General features: G+C 36.9%; 1 protein-coding gene and 1 pseudogene across 5 annotated transcripts in view; both read left to right on the top strand.

Annotated features, from left to right (window-relative positions):
• The window catches only part of CCDC171 (coiled-coil domain containing 171), a 501,148-nt gene that overhangs the window by 412,656 nt on the left and 66,984 nt on the right, over positions 1–21,508 (top strand). The window lies entirely within an intron of this gene.
• On the top strand, positions 8,739–10,465 carry LOC110196470 (prohibitin 1 pseudogene; annotated as a pseudogene).

Raw genomic sequence — 21,508 nt, 5'->3', positions numbered from 1 at the left:
CCAGTTGTTCTGAGGCCTGCTCCAGGTTTGCCGGGGCTAGGTCTTCCATGGTACTGGACTGTGCTCCTCATTCACCCTGGTGCAGCAGACCTTTCCTGCTGACCTTCCAAGTTGTCTTGGGTTGGAAATTTGTTTCACTCTGTCTTTTTGTGGGTTCTGCTGTGCTAGAACTTGTTTAGAGTCATTTTTAAAGGTATTTTCAGGAGTTTGGGGGAGAGGTCTGGTGAGCCTCTATGAGCCCCCCTCATTCTTTAAGATTAGGTTATTTAGTCTCCAATTAATTTTTAATCTATCTTTCCATGGTCTTTTATTTAATGTAATTTTTTATTGCATTATCTTAAAAGGATGAATTTAATATTTCCACTTTTTTTTTCTTCCCCAATATATGGTCGCTTTTTTTAAGGTGCCATGTACTGATGAGAAAAACACATCTTTTTTCTATTCCCATTCAGTGCTTTCTAGATGTCTTTCATTTCTAGCTTATTTAAGATTCTATTCATCAAGTTGGCTTCTTTCTTATTCATTTTTTGGTCAGATTTTTCTAGTTCTGAGAAGGGAACATTGAAGTCCTCCACTATTATAATTTTGCTGTCTATTTCCACTTGTAATTCATTTACCTATTCCTTTATAAATTTTGATGCTATAGCATTTGGTGCATATATATTTAATTGATACTACCTCATTGTCTACTGTACCTTTTAACAGTGTATTTTCCCTGTTTATTCCTTTTAATTAAATCTGTTTTAGCTTTGACTTCTGAGATCGTGATTGCTGCCCCTGCTTTTTTTTTCACATCAACTGAAGCATAATAAATTCTACTCTAGCCCTTTATTTTTACTCTATGTGTGTCTCTCATTTTTAAATGTGTTTCTTGTCAATGATGTATTGTCAGTTTCTGGTTTTTTTTTAATACATTTTGTTATCCATTTCTGTTTTATGGGTGAATTCATCCTATTTACATTCAAAGTCATAATTACTAGTTATGTATTTCCCTCCATCCTATTTCTTCTTCCCTCTCTCTTTTTACCCTATCCCTCCTCAGAAGTCTAATTCACTTCTGACCACTGCCTCCCTAATCTATATACCCTTCTAAGAGTCCCTACATTCTCCTATCAATTTATGTCCCAGTCCTAAAAAAGATCAGTGCCAAGGAATATTCAAATTATCAAACAGTTGCGCTCATTTTACACACCAGAAAGTTTATGCTTGAGATTCTGCAAGCTAGACATCACTCATATGTGAACTGAGAATTATCAGAATATGCTGGTTTTTGAAAAGGCAAAGAAGCTAGAGACCAAATTACTCACATTCGCTGGATTATGGAGAAAGCAAGGGAGTTCCAGAGAAATCTATATCTGTTTCATTGACTATGGTAAGTTGTAGATCACAACTGAGGAACCTGTATGTGGGCCAAGAAGCAACAGTTAGAACTGAATATGGAACAACTGATTTAAGATTGGAAAAGGAGCACAACAAGGCTGCATATTGTCTCCTTATATATTTATTTATTTATCTTAACTTAAATGCAAAGTACAACATGCAAAAATGCTAGGCTGGATGAATCAAAAGCCGGAATTAAGGTTGTCAGGAGAAATAACAACAATCTCAGATATGCAGATGATACCACTCTGATGACAGAAAGTCAAGAGGAATTGAGAGGTCTGTTGATGAGGGTGAAAGAAGAGAGTATAAAAACCATGAAATTAAAAGACACTTGTTCCTTGGAAGAAAAGATATGGCAACTCTGGACAGCATAGTAGAAAAAAATAAGGCAGAAATGGAAATCCACTATCTTGCCAACAAAAGGCCCATATAGTCAGAGCTATGGTTTTTCCAGTAGCAATATATGGCTGTCAGTGTTGAACTATAAGGAAAGCTGAGCACCACAGAATTGACACTTTCAAATTGTGGCATTGGAGGAGACTTTTGAGAGTCCCTTGCAAAGCAAGGAGATCAAATAACTCAGTACTTAAAGAAAATAATTCAGGCTATTCATTAGAAGGTCAAATATTGAAGCTGAAGCTTAAATACTTTAGCCACGTAGTGAAAAGATGGGACTCATTGTAAATGACCCTGATGGTGGGAAAGATTGAAGGCAAAAGGAAAAGGGTATGGCAGAGCATGAGATGGATAGATAACATCATGGAAACAATGAACATGAACTTGGAGAGACTTTGAGAGATAGTCATTAGAAGGGCTACCATGCTTTGGTCTGTGAGGTCACAAAGAGTTGGATACGGCTGAACAACTGAAAAGCAAAGAACCATTCTCCAATTGATAAATGGCCCAAGGATATGAACAGGCAATTTTTGAAGAAGAAATAAATCAAAGCTGTTTATAGTCACATGAAAAAAGATTCTAAACCATTATTGATTAGACAAATACAAATTAAAACAACCTTGAGGTACTACCTCACCTTCAGATTGGCTAAAATGATAGAAGGGGGAAATGACAAATGTTGAAAGAGATGTGGAAAAACTGAGACACTAATACACTGTTGGTGGAACTGTGAACTGATCCAACTGTGAACTGATCTGGAAGTATACCCAAACTGTTATAAAACTGTCATATCCTTTGACCCAGTAATATCTCTATTATGTCTGTTTCCCAAGATGATCAAGGGAAAAAAAGAATGTATATGTTTTAAAATATTTATAGCATCTCTCCTTGTGGTGGCAAATAAGTAGAAACTAACATAATGCTTATCTAGTGGGAATTGGCTGAATAAGTTGTGAGTGATATATGATTGTGATAGAATACTACTGGGCTGTTAGAAATAATGAGCAGATTGATTTTAGAAAAGCATTGGGGCAGCTAAGTGACGCAGTGGATAGAGCACCAGCCCTGAAGTCAGGAGGACCTGAGTTCAACACTGGCCTCAGACCAAACACTTGACACTTACTAGTTGTGTGACCCTGGGCAAGTCACTTAACCCCAGTTGCCTAAAAATAAAAAAAAAAAGAAAAGCATGGAAAGACTTGCATGAAATAATGCAGAGTGAAATGAGCAGAACACAGTATATAGTAACAACAATATTTTTTGAAGAGTAACTAAATGACTAAGCTATTCTGAGTAACATGAACATTCAAATCAACTACTAAGGACTTATGAAGGAAAATGCTATCTACCACCAGAGAAAAAACTATTATATGGAAGTATATATTGTATGGTTCCACCTATATGTCTGTATATATATCTATACCAGATTCTGGCCTTCTCTGGTGTGGGCTTGGGAGGGAGGCAGGGGGACAACTTGAAACTCAAAATGTAACAGAAAAAGAAATACAAAAACAGTATTTTAAAAAAATAACACAATTATATTCTTGATAGCCTGAATCATTAAACTGGTTTCTTTGTGATCATTTTTATCAGCAAATAAATAAACACATGGACTTTTAGTATACTTCTAAACCACTGTTTAGGAGCAATTAACACTGGACACATAAACCACTAAAAGATACCATTGAATTGCTTATTTACATAATCCTTGCAATATGGTGCCAAAGCTAGGACTTACTAACCAAAGACAGGGAAGGACAAAGCCAGAAAGCTATCTATATCTCTTATTCATTCTATTAATATTTATTGAGTTTTTACTCTGAACTATATGATGAAGGTAGGAAAGAGAGAATCATTCACTCATTCATTTGTTCATTCATTCAACAAACATGTTAATTCATGAGAATACTCATTTCTCTACATTGTATTTTTGTTTTATAGAAAGTCTTTTTCTTTGCTGTAGTCTTAGCTGCTAGATAATCATGTAGATAACCTTCTTCCATGGAGAGAAATAGACAACCAAAAAGGAATTTGTGAAAATCTGAATATAAAGATAAATTTTCTTCCTATATTATCACTTATTTTCCATCATAAGTCATATATCCATCTCTTAACAACATGTTGCTGATTTGTAAGTTGGATAGGGTTTTGGACATCATTTTTTCAATATTGTGCTTCAAAAAGCACAGGCAGCGATAATGCATTGAATGGCAACAACAATCATAATAACAACAGCTAGCATTTCTGTAGTACTTTAAGTTTTGCAAAGTTCCTCACATAAATTATTTTACTTCCTATGACAGAGCTACTTAGATCACTGATGTTGTATTATTTTTCCTTATTTAATCCAATCAGGAGTACTAAAATTTCTTTACCAAATTTTTTTATTGTAAAAAAAATTGCAGAGTGCAATAATTATTATTTGCTATGGTTCTATTTTTAAAATGGTATCTTCTCTCTTTTTATGTTTTTTGGGGTTTTTTTTTGTGAGGCAATTAGAGATAAATGACTTGTCCAGGATCACACAGCTAGTGAGTATCATGTGTCTGAGGCCATATCTTCTCTTTTAAAATATCTTAAAATGCATTTTGTTTTAAAAATTTTTGATACCTTTTGTTTTTTCTCCATATCACAATCTTTTCCTGATATAAGTTCTCTCCTCACTTAAATCCTCCCTTCTAAAAACAAAACAAAACATACCATTGTCAGATAAAAACAAAAACAATGAAATGACTGCTATACATAGCATATGCAATATCAGACATTCATAGGTCCCCACTTCTACTGAGAGCAGAAAACTGTATTTAATCATCTATTCTCTTAGGATTAAGATTTTTCATTGCAATTAATCTTGAGTTTAGCTAGCTTTTAAGGTTATTTGCATTCATATTCTTATAGTTATTTATAGTAGTTTGTATTGTATCTATAGTAGTTTATATTGTTCTGCTGATTCTGGTTTCTTTGCATCAGATTATACAAGTCTGTATAGGTTTCTCTGAATTCCTTAAATTCATTGTTTCTTATGCTAAATTTGTATTCTCTTATATTAGTATTATACAATTGGTTCATCTTTCTTTCATTGATGGACGACAACTTTGTTCCCAGTTTTTTATTATCTACCTATTCCATAATTAATAGATAGAGTGGGGTTGTAGTAGAGCATTTTGTTTTTAGTTCGAATATGGATATTCAAAGACCTTTTTCAAAAATTATTTTAGTTATGATAAATATATATTTAAGTGAGAAAATTTGTAATTCACATTTGAAAAATAGTGTAGTCATTAGCAAAGGGCAGCAAGGTGGTATGGTGAATAGAGCACCAGGTCTGGAATCAGGAAGACTTGAGTTCAAATTCAGTCTCAAACACTTACTAGCTGTGTGACCCTGGGCAAGTCACTTAACCCTGTTTGCCTCAGTTTCCTTATCTATAAAGTGAACTGAAGAAGGAAATGGCAAACCACTCTGGTATCTTTGCCAAGAAAACCACAATGGGGACACAAAAGAGTTGGAGATGATTGAAAGATAGTGAACAACAAAAAAAGTCATTGGCAAGCATGATCTGTAGCAAAATTTAGGAATTTGCTGCTCTAGCTCTAGAGTGGTAGAGAGGAAAGAGGCATCAGTGATGTGTGTGTGTGTGAGAGAGAGAGAGAGAGAGAGAGAGAGAGAGAGAGAGAGAGAGAGAGAGAGAGAGAATGGATAAACTAATGATATATTAATGTATCAAAAACCTGTTTGGTTTCCATAATTGTATTGAACTTGAAAAGACATAGACTAATACATCTTTATTTCAGTAAAAGAACTTTGAATAATGAATAGCAGAATCCATTAAAATCTTGAAATATATGAGGGAGTTGTTCCTTCTCTGCCATTAAGAGGAGTATTCTGCTATTAATATTCTGTACTGCTATAGGTGTAAGAAAAAAGTATTGCTGATGTTTATGTGACATAAAATAACTACTCTTTTCTCAATAATAGCAGGTTTTTTTAGCATTTTTATTTACAAGTTGTAATACTGGCAGTTATCCTATTACATAGTTTAAAATAGTGGTTCACAACTTTTCTCTTTATAACCAAGAAACCTTTAAGTTTCATGAAAATGTGAATGGAAAACCTCACTAAAATATAAAAAAACTTTAGTTTGATGCAGTTGTAGAAGAAATCATGAAAAATAATAAAACCTAAGCACTGCCACCCGCCTCCCCCAATGTCTGATACCATTTTCTTCTTTCTATATTTAAAATTTTGGAAGGAGGTTTCTACACTTTGGGGAGAAGACTATAAAACTCCTACACACAGAGAGAACCCTGTTGTTCCAGGTTTATGCATTCTAAACTAAGTCAATCTCTATCCTGTTTTCGATCTATAACAGAATCACAAAATATTATTGTGGAAAAGGATCTTATTAATACTGTGGTCCAATTTCTAACCCACTGCAGAAATTCATTCTGTGGCATCCTTTAATAGGTGGTCATCCAGCCTCATACATCCAATGGTAGTAATGAGGGATGTGTTCAATACCTCACAAAACATTGTTGCACAGTTTATATTATTAAAAAGCCAATATTGTATTTATCTTTGAGAATGGAGTTGGTGTCTCACTTTGTTTTTGCATCCCAGAACCTGACAGAGTGTCTTGCACACAGTGGTCATTTAACAAATATTAAATCAAATTATTTTGAGCTCAAACCTGCCTCCGTGAAACTTCTTAGCCACCACTGCTCCTAGTTTTTACTTCCAGGTCTATAAAGATTAAGTCAAATTGCTCTTCCAAAATGACAGGCTTCCAAATATTTGATTGTACTGCTCATGACTTTCTTTGTCAGGGTAAATAGCTCTAATTCCTTTAGTCATTCTTCGTATGTCATGGTTTCCAGACCCTTTCATCATCTTGGTAATCTGTGTGGTGTATTGGATAAGATCCTAGACCCGGAGTCAGGAAGACCTGAGTCAAATCCTGCCTAAGACACTTAGTAGTTAGGTGACGCTGGACAAGGCAATTACCCTCTTTTACCTCAGTCTTTTTTTCATCTGTAAAATGGCATTAATAATAGCACCTACCTTACAGGGTTGTTATGAGGATCAAATGAAATAATAATTGTAAAGTACTTAGCACAGTTCTTGGCACATAGGAGGCAACTGGGTGGCTCAGAGGATAGAGTGCTGAGTCTGGAGTCAGAAAGATCTGAGTTTAGATCTGGCCTCAGACACTTAGCTGTGTGACCCTGAACAAGTCACTTAATCCACTGGAAAAGGAAATGGCAAACCACTCCAATATCTTTGCCAAGAAAACCTCAAGGATAGTACTGACATGATATGGTCCATGGGATCACAATGAGTTGGACATGACCAAACAACTAACAACAACAAAGTGCTATATAAATGTTAGCTACTATTATTATATATACATATGCACATACATAATGCTTTGCAAATCTTAAAATGATATGTAAATGTTAGGAGGAGAAGGAGTAGTAATTAACAGTGTCCCCCTCCTCATTTTTCTCCTCCTCCTCCTCCTTCTCATACTACCACCACCATCACCACTGCTACTGTTTCTCCTCCTCTTCCTCCTCTCTAGAATGCCTATAACCTTTCCTTAAATGTAGTGTCTGGAATGGAATATAGATGTAGTTTGACATTTATATTTATGTTTATATTTATCTAACAGTTACTTCATTTAGTAAAAAAAAGGAACCAATATAAAATAGTCAATTGTAGGTAGTAGAATGAGTACAGAATTGGTGGCAGAGGACTTCAGTTTGAATCCTGGTTCTACAATTTACTAAATGTATGACCTTAGGCAATTCACTTACCTCTCTGGGCTTCAGTTTCCTTATCTGGAAAATGAGAGGATTGGATTAAATTATCTGCAAGGTACATTCCAGCTCTAATGTGATAATGGGTCATTGGAATATGTGTCTGTTTACACATGTGTGTGTGTGTGTGTGTGTGTGTGTGTGTGTGTGTGTGTGTGTGTGTGTGTAGTCCTTTCGTGTAATCTACCAGATTTTTAGGAGGTAAATATGTTGCAGATTTCTTACCACTTTGCACCACCATATGGTTCATCAGATCCAACCTGATACACACACACACACACACACACACACACACACACCACACAATTGCCTTCCCTTTCTGGCTCTGGAACCATAATTAAATCAATACTGCTATTTTTTTCTTTTTTAGGCAATTGGACTTAAGTGACTTGCCCATGGTCACACAGCTAGTAAGTGTCAAGTTTTTGGTCTGAGGCCAGATTTGAACTCAAGTCCTCCTAACTTCAGGGCTGGTGCTCTATCCACTGTGCCACCTAGCTGTCCCAGTACTGCTGTTATTACAAAAGTATGCCAATCAACTCCCCTGTGCCCCATTCACCATCCCTGTCACTTTCCAAACCAAAACATCTTTCTCTAGGTACCACTCCCCTCTGTGTTTGTTTCCTTAATTAGAATGTAAGTTCTTTGAGTGCAAATACTGTTATTTTGTATTTGTATTGTCCTACCACCACTACTCTCATCAGCTTAATATAATACTTTGCATACGGTAAGCACTCAACAAATGCTTTTCATTCATTCATTCTTATCTGAATACTTTCACTTACGCCTTGAACACAAGGTCTAGAGCTACAGCACAGTATTTGTTGCAGAATATTAACAATGAAGCTTCCCAGAGGCTCATTCCCTCCTACATAGGAAACATTTTCATAAAAAAGTAAATTTTCTTTTATAGTTACTTTTTAATAATGGAAAATTTTTCTTATATTCTTGAGCCTCTGTATCTAATTTACTCATCCATACTCTTTAGGAGTCAGAGTACATTTCAAAGATTTATTTCATATATTTTTCAGTCTCTGTCCTGAGTCTGCCTTGACTCATCATTCTCTTTCATCCAATTATATCCAAATTAGTTGTCAAGTTCTATTTTTTCTACCTTTGAAATATCTGTTATATATTCTTTTCAGTCCTCTGACCTTGTCACCACCCTGTTGTTGGCCTTCATTGCATTACACCTAGGCTATTGCAATATCTTGCTGTTTTTGTGCCTTGTCTCTCCCCAGTCCCATCCATCCTCCACTCAGCTGATCATGTCACAATCCTCCCACTCATTAATATCCAGTGACTCTTTATTATCTTCAAGATCAAATATAAAATACTCTGTTTGGTTTTTAAAGGCCTTCATAACCTTCCCCTTCTTGCTTTTCTAGTCTTTTTACACGTTACTCCCCTTCATGTACTCTGATCCAGTGACACTGGCCTCTTTGCTGTTCCTTGCACACAACACTCCGTCCCCTGATTCTTATCATTTTAACTCAATGTCCTCAATTCCTGGAATTCCCTCACTCCTTATCTCTGTCGTCTGACTTCCCTGACTTTCTTCAAGTCTCAGCTAAAGTTCCACCTTAATCTTTTCCCTCTGATACTATCCCTAATTTATTCTGTATATATCTTGTTTGCACATTGTTGTTCCCATTTTATGATAAGCTCTTATAGAGAGCAGGGACTATTTCCCCCTCCTCCCACCTTTCCTTGTGTCCCCAGTGCTTAGCTTGTATATAGAATGCTAGTTGACTATGAATATGATTTCATTACACTTTTAGCACCTGGGACCTCTATATACATCTCTATGACCTCCTTAAGAAAAAAATATAGAATTCATGTGGAGGTCAGAGTTGTGTCTGGAATGAGAGGCAGAAGACCAAGACCATCTGCAGGAGACATGGATGCTGAACTGTTTGAAGCTGTTGGCAAGTTTGGCCTGGGCTTAGCTGTTGTAGGAGGAGTTGTCAACTCTGCCTTATGTAATGTGGATGCTGGCCACAGAGCTGCATCTTTGATAGGTTCCATGGAGTCCAAGACATTGTTGTAGGAGAAGAGACTCTTTTTCTCATCCCATGGGTACAGAAACCAGTTATTTTTGACTGCCATTTCTGGCTACAGAATGTCTCAGTCATCATTGGTAGCCAGGATTTACAGAATGTCAGTATCACTCTTTGTATTCTCTTCCGACCTGTTGCCGATCAACTGCCCTGAATCCTCACCAGCACTGGCAGGGAGTACGATGAGTGGGTGTTGCCATCCATAACTGCTGAGATTCTCAAGTCAGTGGGAGCTCTATTTGATGCTGGAGAATTGATCACCGAGAGAGAACTAGTCTCCAGGCAAGTAAGCGATGACCTCACAGAGTGAGCAGAAACCTTTCGGCTCATCTTGGAGGATGTTTCTTTGACACAACTGACCTTTTGGGAAGGAGTTCACAGGTGGCTCACCAGGAAGCAGAGAGGGCCAGATTTGTAGTGGAAAAGGCTGAGCAACAGAAGAAAGCAGCCATCATCTCAGCAGAGGGTGACTCCAGATCAGCCAAGCTGATTGCCAATTTGCTGGCCACCACAGGAGATGGCCTTCATAAGCTGGAAGCTGCAGAGGACGTCGTGTACCAGCTTTCCTGCTCTCAGAACATCACCTACCTGCCTGCCGGACAGTCATTCCTCCTCCAGCTTCCCCAGTGAGGCCTGAGGCCCACTGCTCCTACCCCACTCAGCCATGATCTAATCCACAGCCTTTTCCCTGCCCCCACCCCACCCCAAATCACTGTGAGATTTAATGATTTGACTTAAGCAAGGGAAATAAAGTTAAAGTCATTTTGGGATCTTGAAAAAAATTAGGAGTCCATATTATTTAACAAAAAAACCACATCTAGTCATTAAGTTACTTCCATGTTTTTCTATTTGCAAAAATTCTTTCTACAAAGTAAAAAAAATAAACTTATATTTAAGTTAAAAGGCACATGTTAATTGAAATTTCTTCTATATTTTATTTTCTTGTCCTTTTATTAACTTATAAACACTATAATTTATCTGTCATATAAAATGTTACTTTAATATTTTTTCAGTAGTCATTGAATCAGACTTCCACTAGTAATGTAAGCCATTGTGTAATATTTATCTAATGCCTGAAAGCAGAGATGACATGGGAACAAGAATTGATTTTCAAATGCTGAATTTGAGTTTGGCATAAGATCATGCTCTCACCATTTTCTGCAGTGATAATTCTCAAGATTTTTATAAAAGAGTTAACTATTGTGAAATATAGTCTTTTTCACAAGGGTGTGGCAGAGGTCACTGGGAAAACTCTTAGATGTTTACTGTTTCTTTTCTCATTTGATTCATGTTGTCATTTCCATTTCCCCTGCCAACTTGGCACTCTTTTTATATAAAAAGTTGTTGGGTTGTTTTTTTTCCCCCACCAGCATCCTCTATTACATACTACAAATGACTTTTTAATGTATAAAGTTAACATTCTTCATTCCTCAAATGAACTGTGGCTTCCTTGCCTAACTCTGTTGCCTCATGCATATTCTTTCAAGTTCTCCAGCTCTGAAAGAAAACTTCATTTTAAAGGAAAATGTACCATGTTTTACACATATTAGTACCATGGAAATTGTTTTCTGTACCTTCTCTCAAAAAAAAAAATCTACATATACATACATAGAATACATAAATTACTTCCCTCTCCCAAATTAAACACACAAAAAGTCATATATGTGTGTGTGTATGTATATATATATGTATGTATATGTATGTGTGTTCATTCCTGACTCTGAAACAGATGAGTATTTAGATGGTAGTATTATTATTATCATTATTATAGTTATGATAGTATTAGATAGGGATTTAAAACTAATTTAGGTGCTTATACAAAAAATCAGCAGCTTTTTATGCAGACTCCTTAGAAGCAGAATGATAATAACGCAAAGAATGATAGACTTGGAGTTAGATTTGGGTTGGAATGCCAACTCTCCCACTATGTATGACCTTGGACATATAACCTCTCTGCATAAAAAGTGCATAAAAAGCACTACAAAAATTCAAGAAATCTGTTTTTTAAAACATTCTGAAATAATGAGATGTTTCATTTAAAATCCCAATATTCTTAAATGCAAAACAAATATTTTGTGTTGTCACAATGAAAACCAATATAAGTGATCATATCTAGAGGGCACATTACTCATCCATTCATTAATTCAGTAAGTATTCAGTATTTTCCTGATTCCTATTTCATATTTCATATGCTAAACTATAAGAACTTGTATTAAAAACACACTTATCAGAAGGAGTATTTTTCTATCAGAAGGCGAACTGTCTTATTAAAAAGATTTTGTGAGTTAATTGCGAGAGCCAAGATGGTAGAGTAAGAAGTCACTCTCACCATCCCTTATTAACTTCTGAAAGCCCAGAAAATATTGCCCCAGGAAAAACCCTGGAACAGCTGAACCAGCAGAAAGACAGGGTGTAGCAGTCCAGTAGCCCAGGTAGCTTGAGGTATTAAAGGGAAAGGCCCCTCTTGCCATGGGGGAAGGGGAGCAGTACAGAATGGGAGGCGTCCCAGCAAGCTAGCAGAAAAGCCCCACCTCAGCATACCAAGGGGAGATCCTGAACTCCAAGTGGTGGAGCAGTCAAATACCAACACCAGGACCCCCGAGTGCCTCTGTAAAGTCAGAGAAACCAGTAGAAAATGGCTCAAAAAACCACTATATGCTTCAGCCTTCTACAACAACCAAGTCTTCAAGTGCCTCAGAAAAACTCTGGGAAGTGCTCCAAGTGTTCCCCTCAGGGGAAGAAACATCCCACAGCAGTGAAATATCCATCTGAAAGGAGCCAAAGAAAGCAAAAGGAAGGAAAGGCCTGGGTGAGCAGGTAACCTCCAGGGGCCAGATTATGCAATCCTACCACTAGAAGTCCAGTGTTGCTGATTCCAGCCCAACTCCAGGTAACCTGCCAGAACCTGACAGCCTCCAACTGTCAGCATGGGAAGCCCCAGCACACAAAGCCAGTGACCAGGCCCCAGGCTCCCAACACAAGAAGCTTGGGTCAGTGCCCCCTGCTCTCCAGCAGGAGACTCAGTCTTTTTAAAGGCCAAGAAATAAGCAAACTCCATGAACAAAAAGAAATGTATTATAGATTCTTATTATGGGAACAGTGACGATCAAGGCAGAAATTCCAAAGAGGACAACATTGTCAACTAACCCACATCTGGAACCTCAAAAGGAAATATGAACTGTTCTGAAGCCCAAAAAGCCTTCTTGGAAGAGTTCAAGAAGGATTTTAAAAGTCAAATATGAGAAGTAGAAGACAAATTGAGAAAAGAGGTATGCAGGAGAGAGTCAATAGCTTGGAAAAGGAGGGACAAAAATTAGCAGTAGAAAACAAATCCTTAAGAAATACAATTAGCCAACTGGGAAAAAAGTACACTGAAGAAAGCAACTCCTTAAAAAGCATAATTGGCCAAATGTAGAAGGAGGTTCAAAATCTAATAGAAGAAAACAATTCATTAAAAATTAGAATTGGGCAAGTGGAAGCTAATGACTCTATGAGAGAGCAAGAATCAATCAAACAGAAACAAAATAATGAAAAAAAGATGAAAATGTAAAATACTTCATTGCTAAAACAACTGACCTGAAAAATAGATCCAGGAGAGACAATTTAAAAATTATTAGTCTACCTGAAAACCATGATGAAAGAAAGAACCTGGACAGCATCTTTCAGGAAATCATCAAGGAAAACAGCCCTGAAGTCCTAGAACCAGAGGGTAAAATAGTCATCGAAAGATTCTACCAATCACCTCCTGAAAGAGATCCCAAATTGAAAGCACCAAGGAATATTGTAGCCAAATTTCAAAATTACTAGATCAGAGAGAAAATACTGCAAGTAGCCAGAAAGAAATAATTTAAATATCATGGAACCACAGTCAGGATTACACAATACCTTACAGCTTCTACATTAAAAGATTATAGGGCACGGAATGAGATATTTTGTAAGGCAGAAGATCTTGGATTACAACCAAAGATCAACTACCCAGTGAAGATAAGAATATTTCTGGGGAGGAGATAGACATTCAACAAAATAAGGTACTTCCAAACCTTCGTGATGAAAAGGCCAGAGCTCAACAGAAAATTTTATCTTCAAATATAAGACTCAAGAGAGACATGAAAAGGTAAACAGGACAGAAAAAAACCAACATGTTATTAATAAGACAAACTGTTTCCATCCCTATAAGGGATGTAACTCTTGAGAACTGTATTGTTATTACACCACTTTAAAGGAATATACATAGAGGGGGTAGGTATAAGTTGATTTTGATGTAATGATAAAAAAAAAACTAATCAAGTGGATTAAATGAATGTAAATACGTGGATTAATTTGATTTAACTAAGGGAATGTACTGGGGGGAAAAGGAAACGAGGAGGCAGACAAGGGTAAATTATGTTACAGGAAAAGGCACAAAAACGCAATACAGTAGAGCGAAAGAAGGGACAGAGATAGCATTGTTTGAACCTTACTCTCATCAGATTTGTCTCAAGGAGTGAATAACATAATCAGGTATAGAAATTTAACTTGAAGTAGGAGGTAAAAGGGGAGAGAAAAGGGAGGGTAGATAGAAAGGAGGGCAGAAGCAGTAAGGGTAAAGGAGAAAAAAGTGAGGGGGCTAATAGAAGGGAGGTGGGACTGAGGGAGGTGTTGTTCAAAAGCAAGACATTAGTGAGGAGGGAAAGGGAAAAAAGGAGAAAGAAAAACATAAATGCGGTAAATAGGATGGAGAGAAAGACAGATACTAATCATAACTGTGAATGTGAATAGGCTGAAGTCTCCCATAAAACAGAAGCGGATAGCAAAATAGATTAAAAACCATAATTCTACAATATGTTGTTTACAGGAAACACATTTGAAGCAGAAGGACACACACAGGGTAAAGGTAAAAGGTTGGAGTAGAATATATTATGCTTCAGCTGAAGAAAAAAAAACAAAAAAGCAGAGGTAGCAATACTGATCTCAGACAAACCAAAAGCAAAAATAGATCTTATGAAAAGAAGTAAGGAAGAAAAATAGATCTTGCTAAAAGGCACCATAGAAGTAATGTCATTACTAAACATATATGCACCAAATGGTGTTACATCCAAATTCTTAGAGAAGTTCAGGGAGTTACAGGAAGAAATAGACAGCAAAACTATACTAGTGGGGGACCTCAACCTCCCCCTCTCTGAACTAGATAAATCTAATCATAAAATAAATAAGAAAGAAGTTAAGGAGGTGAATAGAATTTTAGAAAAGTTAGGTATGGTAGACCTCTGGAGAAAACTGAATGGGGATAGAAAGGAATATACTTTTTTCTTAGTGGTACATGGCATATACACAATAATTGAGCATGTACTAGGGCATAAAAAACTCACAATCCAGTACAGAAAGGCAGAAATACTAAATGCATCCTTTTCAGATCATGATGCAATAAAAATTATATGTAATAAAGGGCCGTGGAAAGATAGACTAAAAAATAATTGGAAACTAAATAATCTAATCCTAAAAAACAAATGAGTCAAAAAGATTTTGTACCCAGCAATACCACGTCTAGGTCTGTATCCCAAAGAAATCATACAAATGGGAAAAGGACCCACACATACAAAACTATTTATAGCAACTCTTTTTGTGGTGGCAAAGAATTGGAAATTGAGGAGTTGCCCATCAGTTGGGGAATGCCTGAACAAGTTGTAGTATATGAATGTAACAGAATACTATTTTGCTATGAGCAGACAGACTTCAGAAAAACCTGGAAAGACTTACATGATGCTGGGTGAAGTGAGCAGAACCAGGAGAACATTGTAAACAGTAACAGCCACAATGTGTGATGACTGACTTTGATAGACTCATCTCTTCTTATCAGTGGAAGAATTCAAGATAACTCCAAAGGACTCATGATGGAAAAGGCAGTCCACATCCAGAAAAAGAACTATGGGGTCTGAATGTAGATTGAAACATATTATTTGCTTGCTCTCTCTTTTTTTTCTTTCTTTCTTTCTTTTTTTTTGTTTCTTTCTCATGGTTCCCATTGGTTCTAATTCTCTTTACAACATGACTAATATGAAAATAGGTTCAATATGAATGTATATGTAGACCCTATGTCAAATTACACACTGTCTTGGGATGGGGGGAGGAGAGAGATGGGGAGAAAATTTGGAACTCAAAATTTTATGGAAGTGAATGTTGAAAACCAAAAATAAATTTTAAAAAAAAGAGAAAAAAATATTTTGTTATCAATTTGTAAATATAATGATTATTAACCAACTAACCAAGATAACTAATAATAATTATTTACTGACACATGTATTGCTTTTTATAATTTTTAAATTATTTCTGTGTATACCATCTCATTTGATTTTCATACAACCTTACAAGGCTAGGTATTATCCCCTCCATTTTACAGAAATCAACTACTTGAACTGATTAAATGACTTGCATGAGTTTTGATCCCCAGTAAGTATCAGGACTGGGACTAGAACCTATTTCAGTGCTTTTGTTCATCAATGCCAGTGCAGATTAGAAAAGTTCCAATATTGGAAAGACTTAGAATAGAAAAGTAGATCTGCTTTTAGTGGTCTCTCACTTAGACATTAATTTTAAATGTCAAGGGATGTTTTGGAAGATTAGCTATGAATTGCTTGAAAGATACAAACTCAGTATAGTAGCATTTTCATAATTTGTAAAATTATTTTATGTTATGTTCAATTTAATAAACATTTATTAAGTACCTACTGTCTACTCCATTAGGTGCTGGGAAATTAAAAGTTTAAATCAAGTTTGTGCCTGCCCTCATGGAGTCTTGTAGAGTTATATGATATACAAATGACTATAACACACACACACACCATAATAAAAATGATAAAGTATAAAGTACTAGTGAAGACCAAGGTGGGAAAAGGTAATTAATGTTTTGGGGATTCAAGAGGAAAGGTTCCATGAATGAAGCTATCATGTTAATGGAGTTCTAAAGCATTGGTGTTAAACTCAAATAGAAATAGCTCTTCTGACCACATATTGACTTAGAAAACTTAAAAATTAACATTTCATATGTTATAACATTTTTTGAATTTTAATTTATTTTTAGTTTTCCACATTCACTTCCACAAGATTTTTAGTTCCAGATATTCTCCCATCTTGCTCCTCTCCCCACCCCAACACAGCATGCATTCTGAATACCCCTTCCCCTAATCTGCCCTTCCTTCTATCACCTCCCTTCCCCTTCTATTTTTCTGTAGGGCAGGATAGATTTGTATACCCCATTGCCTGTATACCTCATTTCCCAGTTGCATGTGAAAACAATTTTTAACATTTGTTTTTAAAACTTTGGGTTCCAAATTTTCTCCCTTCCTCCCTCCCCACCCACCCTCATTAAGAAGGCAAGCAACTTGATACAGGTTATGCACGTGTAGTCATGCAAAACACTCCCATAATGGTCATGTGAAAAACTAACTATATTTCCCTTCATCCTATCCCATCCCGTTTATTCTATTCTCTCCTTTGATCTTGTCCCTCCTCAAAAGTGTTTGCTTTTGATTACCCCCTCCCCCAATCTGCCTTCCCTTCTGTCATCCCCCCTACTGCTTTCTTATCCCTTTGCCCCTTATTTTCTGGTAGGGTAAAATAGATTTCCATACACTCAATTGAGTGTGTATGTTATTCCCTCCTTAAGCCAAATCCAATGAGAATAAGATTCACTCACCTCATACCTTCCCCCACTTCCCCTCTGCTGTAAAAGCTTTTTCTTCTCTGTTTTATGTGAGATAATTTAACCCATTTTACCTCTCCCTTTCTCCTTCTCCCAGTATAATCCTTTCTCACCCTTTAATTTTATTTTTTAGGTATCACCCCTTCATGTTCAACTCACCCTGTGCCATCCATCCATCCATCCATCCATCTATCTATCTATCTATCTATCTATCTATCTATCTATCTACCTATCTATCTACATATAATTTTTTCTCCTCCAACTCCCTAATACTGACAAAGGTCTCATGAGTTATAAATATCATCTTTCCATGCAGGAATGTAAACTGTTCAACTTTATAAGTCCCTTATGATTTCTCTTTCCTGTTTGCCTCTTCATACTTCTCTTGAATCTTGTATTTGAAAGTCAAATTTTCTATTCAGCTCTGGTCTTTTCACCAGGAATGCTTGAAAGTTCTCCATTTCACTGAATATCCATTTTTTTCCCCTGAAGGATTATACTCAGTTTTGCTGGGTAAGTGATTGTTGGTTGTAATCCTATCTCCTTTGACCTCTGGAATATCATAATTAATGATCCCTTAATGTAGAAGCTGCTAAATCTTGTATTATCCTGATTGTGCTTCCACTTTCTGACTGCTTGCAATATTTTCTCCTTGACCTGGGAACTCTGGAATTTGGCTACAATATTCCTAGAAGTTTTCTTTTGGGGATCTCTTTCAGGAGGTGATTGGTGGATTCTTTCAATTTCTATTTTACCCTCTGGTTCTAGAATATCAGGGCAGTTTTCCTTGATAATTTCTTGAAAGATGATGTCTAGGCTCTTTTTTTGTGATCATGGTTTTCAGATATTCCAATAATTTTTAAATTCTCTCTTGTGGATCTATTTTCCAGGTCAGTTGTTTTTCTAGTGAGATATTTCACATTGTCTTCTATTTTTTCATTCTTTTGGTTTTGTTTTACAATTTCTTGATTTCTCCAAAAATCACTAGCTTCCATTTGCTCCATTCTAATTTTTGAGGAAGTATTTTCTTCATTGAGCTTTTGGATTTCCTTTTCCATTTGGCCAGTTCTGCTTTTTAAGTCATTCTTCTCATTGGCTTTTTGGACCTCCTTTGCCATTTGGGTTAATCTATTTTTTAAGGTGTTATTTTCTTCAGTATTTTTTGGGTCTCCTTTAGCAAGCTGTTGACTTGTTTTTTATGATTTTCTTGTATCACTCTCATTTCTCTTCACTCTCATTTCTCTTCCCAGTTTTTCTTCTACTTCTCTTACTTGCTTCTCAAAATCCTTTTTGAGCTCTTCCATGGCCTGGGACTGATTCCTATTTTTCTTGGAGGCTGTGGGTATAGCAGCTTTGACTTTGTTGTCTTCTTCTGGTTTTATGTTTTGATCTTCTTTGTCACCAAAGAAAGATTCTGTGGTCTGACCTTTTTGTGCTGTTGCTCATGATCCCAGCCAGTTATTTGAATTTTTTAATCTTTGTTAAGGTGTCTGCTTCCAGTGTGGAGAATGTACTGTCCCAAGCGTGGAGGGTTTTGTGCAGCTGTTTTCAGAGATACTTGTAGGACCTGTACATTTTCAGTTTTAAAGGTGATATGATCAAGGGTGAAGTGTGTACTCCTTTCCTGGCCTAGGTTCTGGTCTGTGAGTGAGCACAAGCACTCTTTTCTGCCTTGGTACTGTGAGGAGGATTCCCTCTCTATTGCCACCACAAGCTCCACCACAGCAGCGCTCCTTTTCACCCCAGGACCACCACCAACATAAACTGTGACCCGGATCTAAGCACGGGTAAAGGAAGAGAATCCTGCCTCAGCACCAGCAAAGAGATCCCTGAAATCCCCTCTGATCAGCCACTGGATTCCCCTTCCTTCTGTGGACCAAGAGCTCTGGAAGCAGCTGCCACCCCAGGGCAGCACTGGCACTAGGGCTAGGAGCAAGCTTCTCTCTCACCGAGGTCCAACAGACCTTTCCTACTGACCTTCTAAGTTGTCTTTGGCGTTTGTGGGTTGAGAAGTCTGGAAATCCCCAAAACTGCCTGTGATTCAGTCCCCTGAGACTTGTTCCAGATTTGCTGAGGCCTGGTCTTTGCCTGCACGCCCACGCTGAACTGTGTTCCTCTCCCAACCTGGCACAATTGACCTCTCTAATCAACCATCCAAGTTATCTTGGGCTGGAAATTTGTTTCACTCTGTCTTTTTGTAGGTTCTGCTGCTATATAATTTATTTAGAGACATTTTTTACAGGTATTTGGAGGGGCTTGGGTGAGAACTCAAGCAAATTACTGCTTTTACTCCACCATCTTGGCTCTCTTCCCTCTCCCCAAGAAACAATTCAGATATTAGGGAGCCACAATCAGGTTTACACAGGACTTAGCAGCTGCAACATTAAAAGGTCAGAGGTCAAGGAAATTCCAGAAGGCAAAGGAGGTAGGACTACAACCAAGAATTACTTGCCTGGTGAATCTAAGCATAATAGATTGAAGGGGGAAATGGTCATTTTAAGCTATCATAAGGAGAAGATCAGAATTTAACAAAAATATTTGTCTCCAATACCAAGACCAAGAGAAGCCTAAAATGGGAAAAAGAGGAAAAAGGAGAAGAAAACATAAGGGATTCAATAGAGTTAAACTGGTTATATTACTGCATGGGAAGATGATACTTGTAAATCTTAAAAAAATTATGTCACTAATAGTACAGCTAGAAGGAATATACATGGACAGAGGGCATGGGTATAAGGCGAATTTGAGGAAATGACAAAAAATAATTAAGAGATGAGAAAGAAAAGTACACTGGGTGCAGAAGAAAGGGAGAGGTAAGAATGGGGTAAATTATTTCCCATGAAGAGGTGCACAAGATCTATCATAGTAGAGGTGAAGATGGGAGGGTAGGCGATGGGCATTGCTTGAACCTTACTCTCATCAGTATTGGCTCAAAGAGGGAGTAATATACACAGTTGGGTAATAGAAATATATCTTACCCAACAGGAAGGTAGGAGGGGAGGAGATTAAGTGGGGCAGGGGGAAAGAGGAGAAGTGACAGAAGGGAAGGCAGATTGGGAGTGGCACATTACAAAGGCACATTAGATCAAGTGTAGGTCAGAGTTTTTAAAATTTAATTCATTTTGGTTTTCACATCATCATCACTTCGCACTAATCTTCCCCATTTCCCGTAGTATCTTACCTTATAATAACAGTAACAACAACCAGTTTGGTGCATTCTTCTTATACAGTGATTTTAACTAACAAAAAGAAAATAAGAAACTTTGTATACTCTTGGTCTTTTTCCTCTCTGCTATCTAAGTCATCTGGGACCATTATCAGTCGTCAATCTAAGTTCTGTCATCTTTTCTTGTTGTTTTCTTTTATATTACTTATTATTTGTGTATATTATTCTCCTGGTTCTGCTTTCTTTGCTTTGTATAACTTTATGCAAGACTTCTCACAATTTTCAGGATTCTTCATATTCATCATTCCTTATGGAATAATTTTTATTATATTCCTATAATACAATTTGTTCCCCAGTTGATGAGTACCTGCTTTCTTTCTCATGGCCGCTACTATAGAAAGTGCTGTTTTGAGTTTTGTGGTATATAAAGGATCATAGCATAATAACCTGCAAGCTGGAAGGTACCTCCAAAGGCATCTTTTTCAGCTTTCACAGTTTTTTCAGTTAAAGACATGGCTTTTCCAAGGTCATGCTGCTAAGAGATTTTGTTTTATTTGTTTTACTGCCATTGGGTCCTCTGATGCATGTGCACAGCAGTCGTGTTCCTATATCAAAGAATATGAGCCATTTTGGTAGCTTTTCATACCAATCAATTTCCAGAATGGTTGGACCAACCCCTAGTCCTACTAGCATTGTGTTAGTGTGACATGACATCTCTGACATTAAGTATTTTTTATCTTTAAGATCTTTTATGATCTAGGTGGGTGTAAATTTGAAGTTGTTTTATTTTTGTTTGGGAATGTTTTTTCATAAGTGTTTTTACTAAAGGTTTGTTTTGAAGTGTCTGTGATGTCATTGACGTGGGGAATTCATGGTCTGTAAACCTTCCTCCTCTTCCTATCCCCCACCCACCCACCCAAGTGGTGCAATTAGACAGATTGTCTGGAATTGAAGTCTTTTCATGTTGCCTAGGTCATTGAGAGATTGTGACTTTCCCAGATTCACGTAG

The sequence above is a fragment of the Phascolarctos cinereus genome, unplaced genomic scaffold (genome assembly GCF_003287225.1).
Source record: "Phascolarctos cinereus isolate Bilbo 61053 unplaced genomic scaffold, phaCin_HiC Scaffold_4;HRSCAF=312, whole genome shotgun sequence".
In the NCBI taxonomy this organism is placed as follows: domain Eukaryota; kingdom Metazoa; phylum Chordata; class Mammalia; order Diprotodontia; family Phascolarctidae; genus Phascolarctos; species Phascolarctos cinereus.
This window is presented reverse-complemented; position numbering and strand designations above follow the sequence as displayed.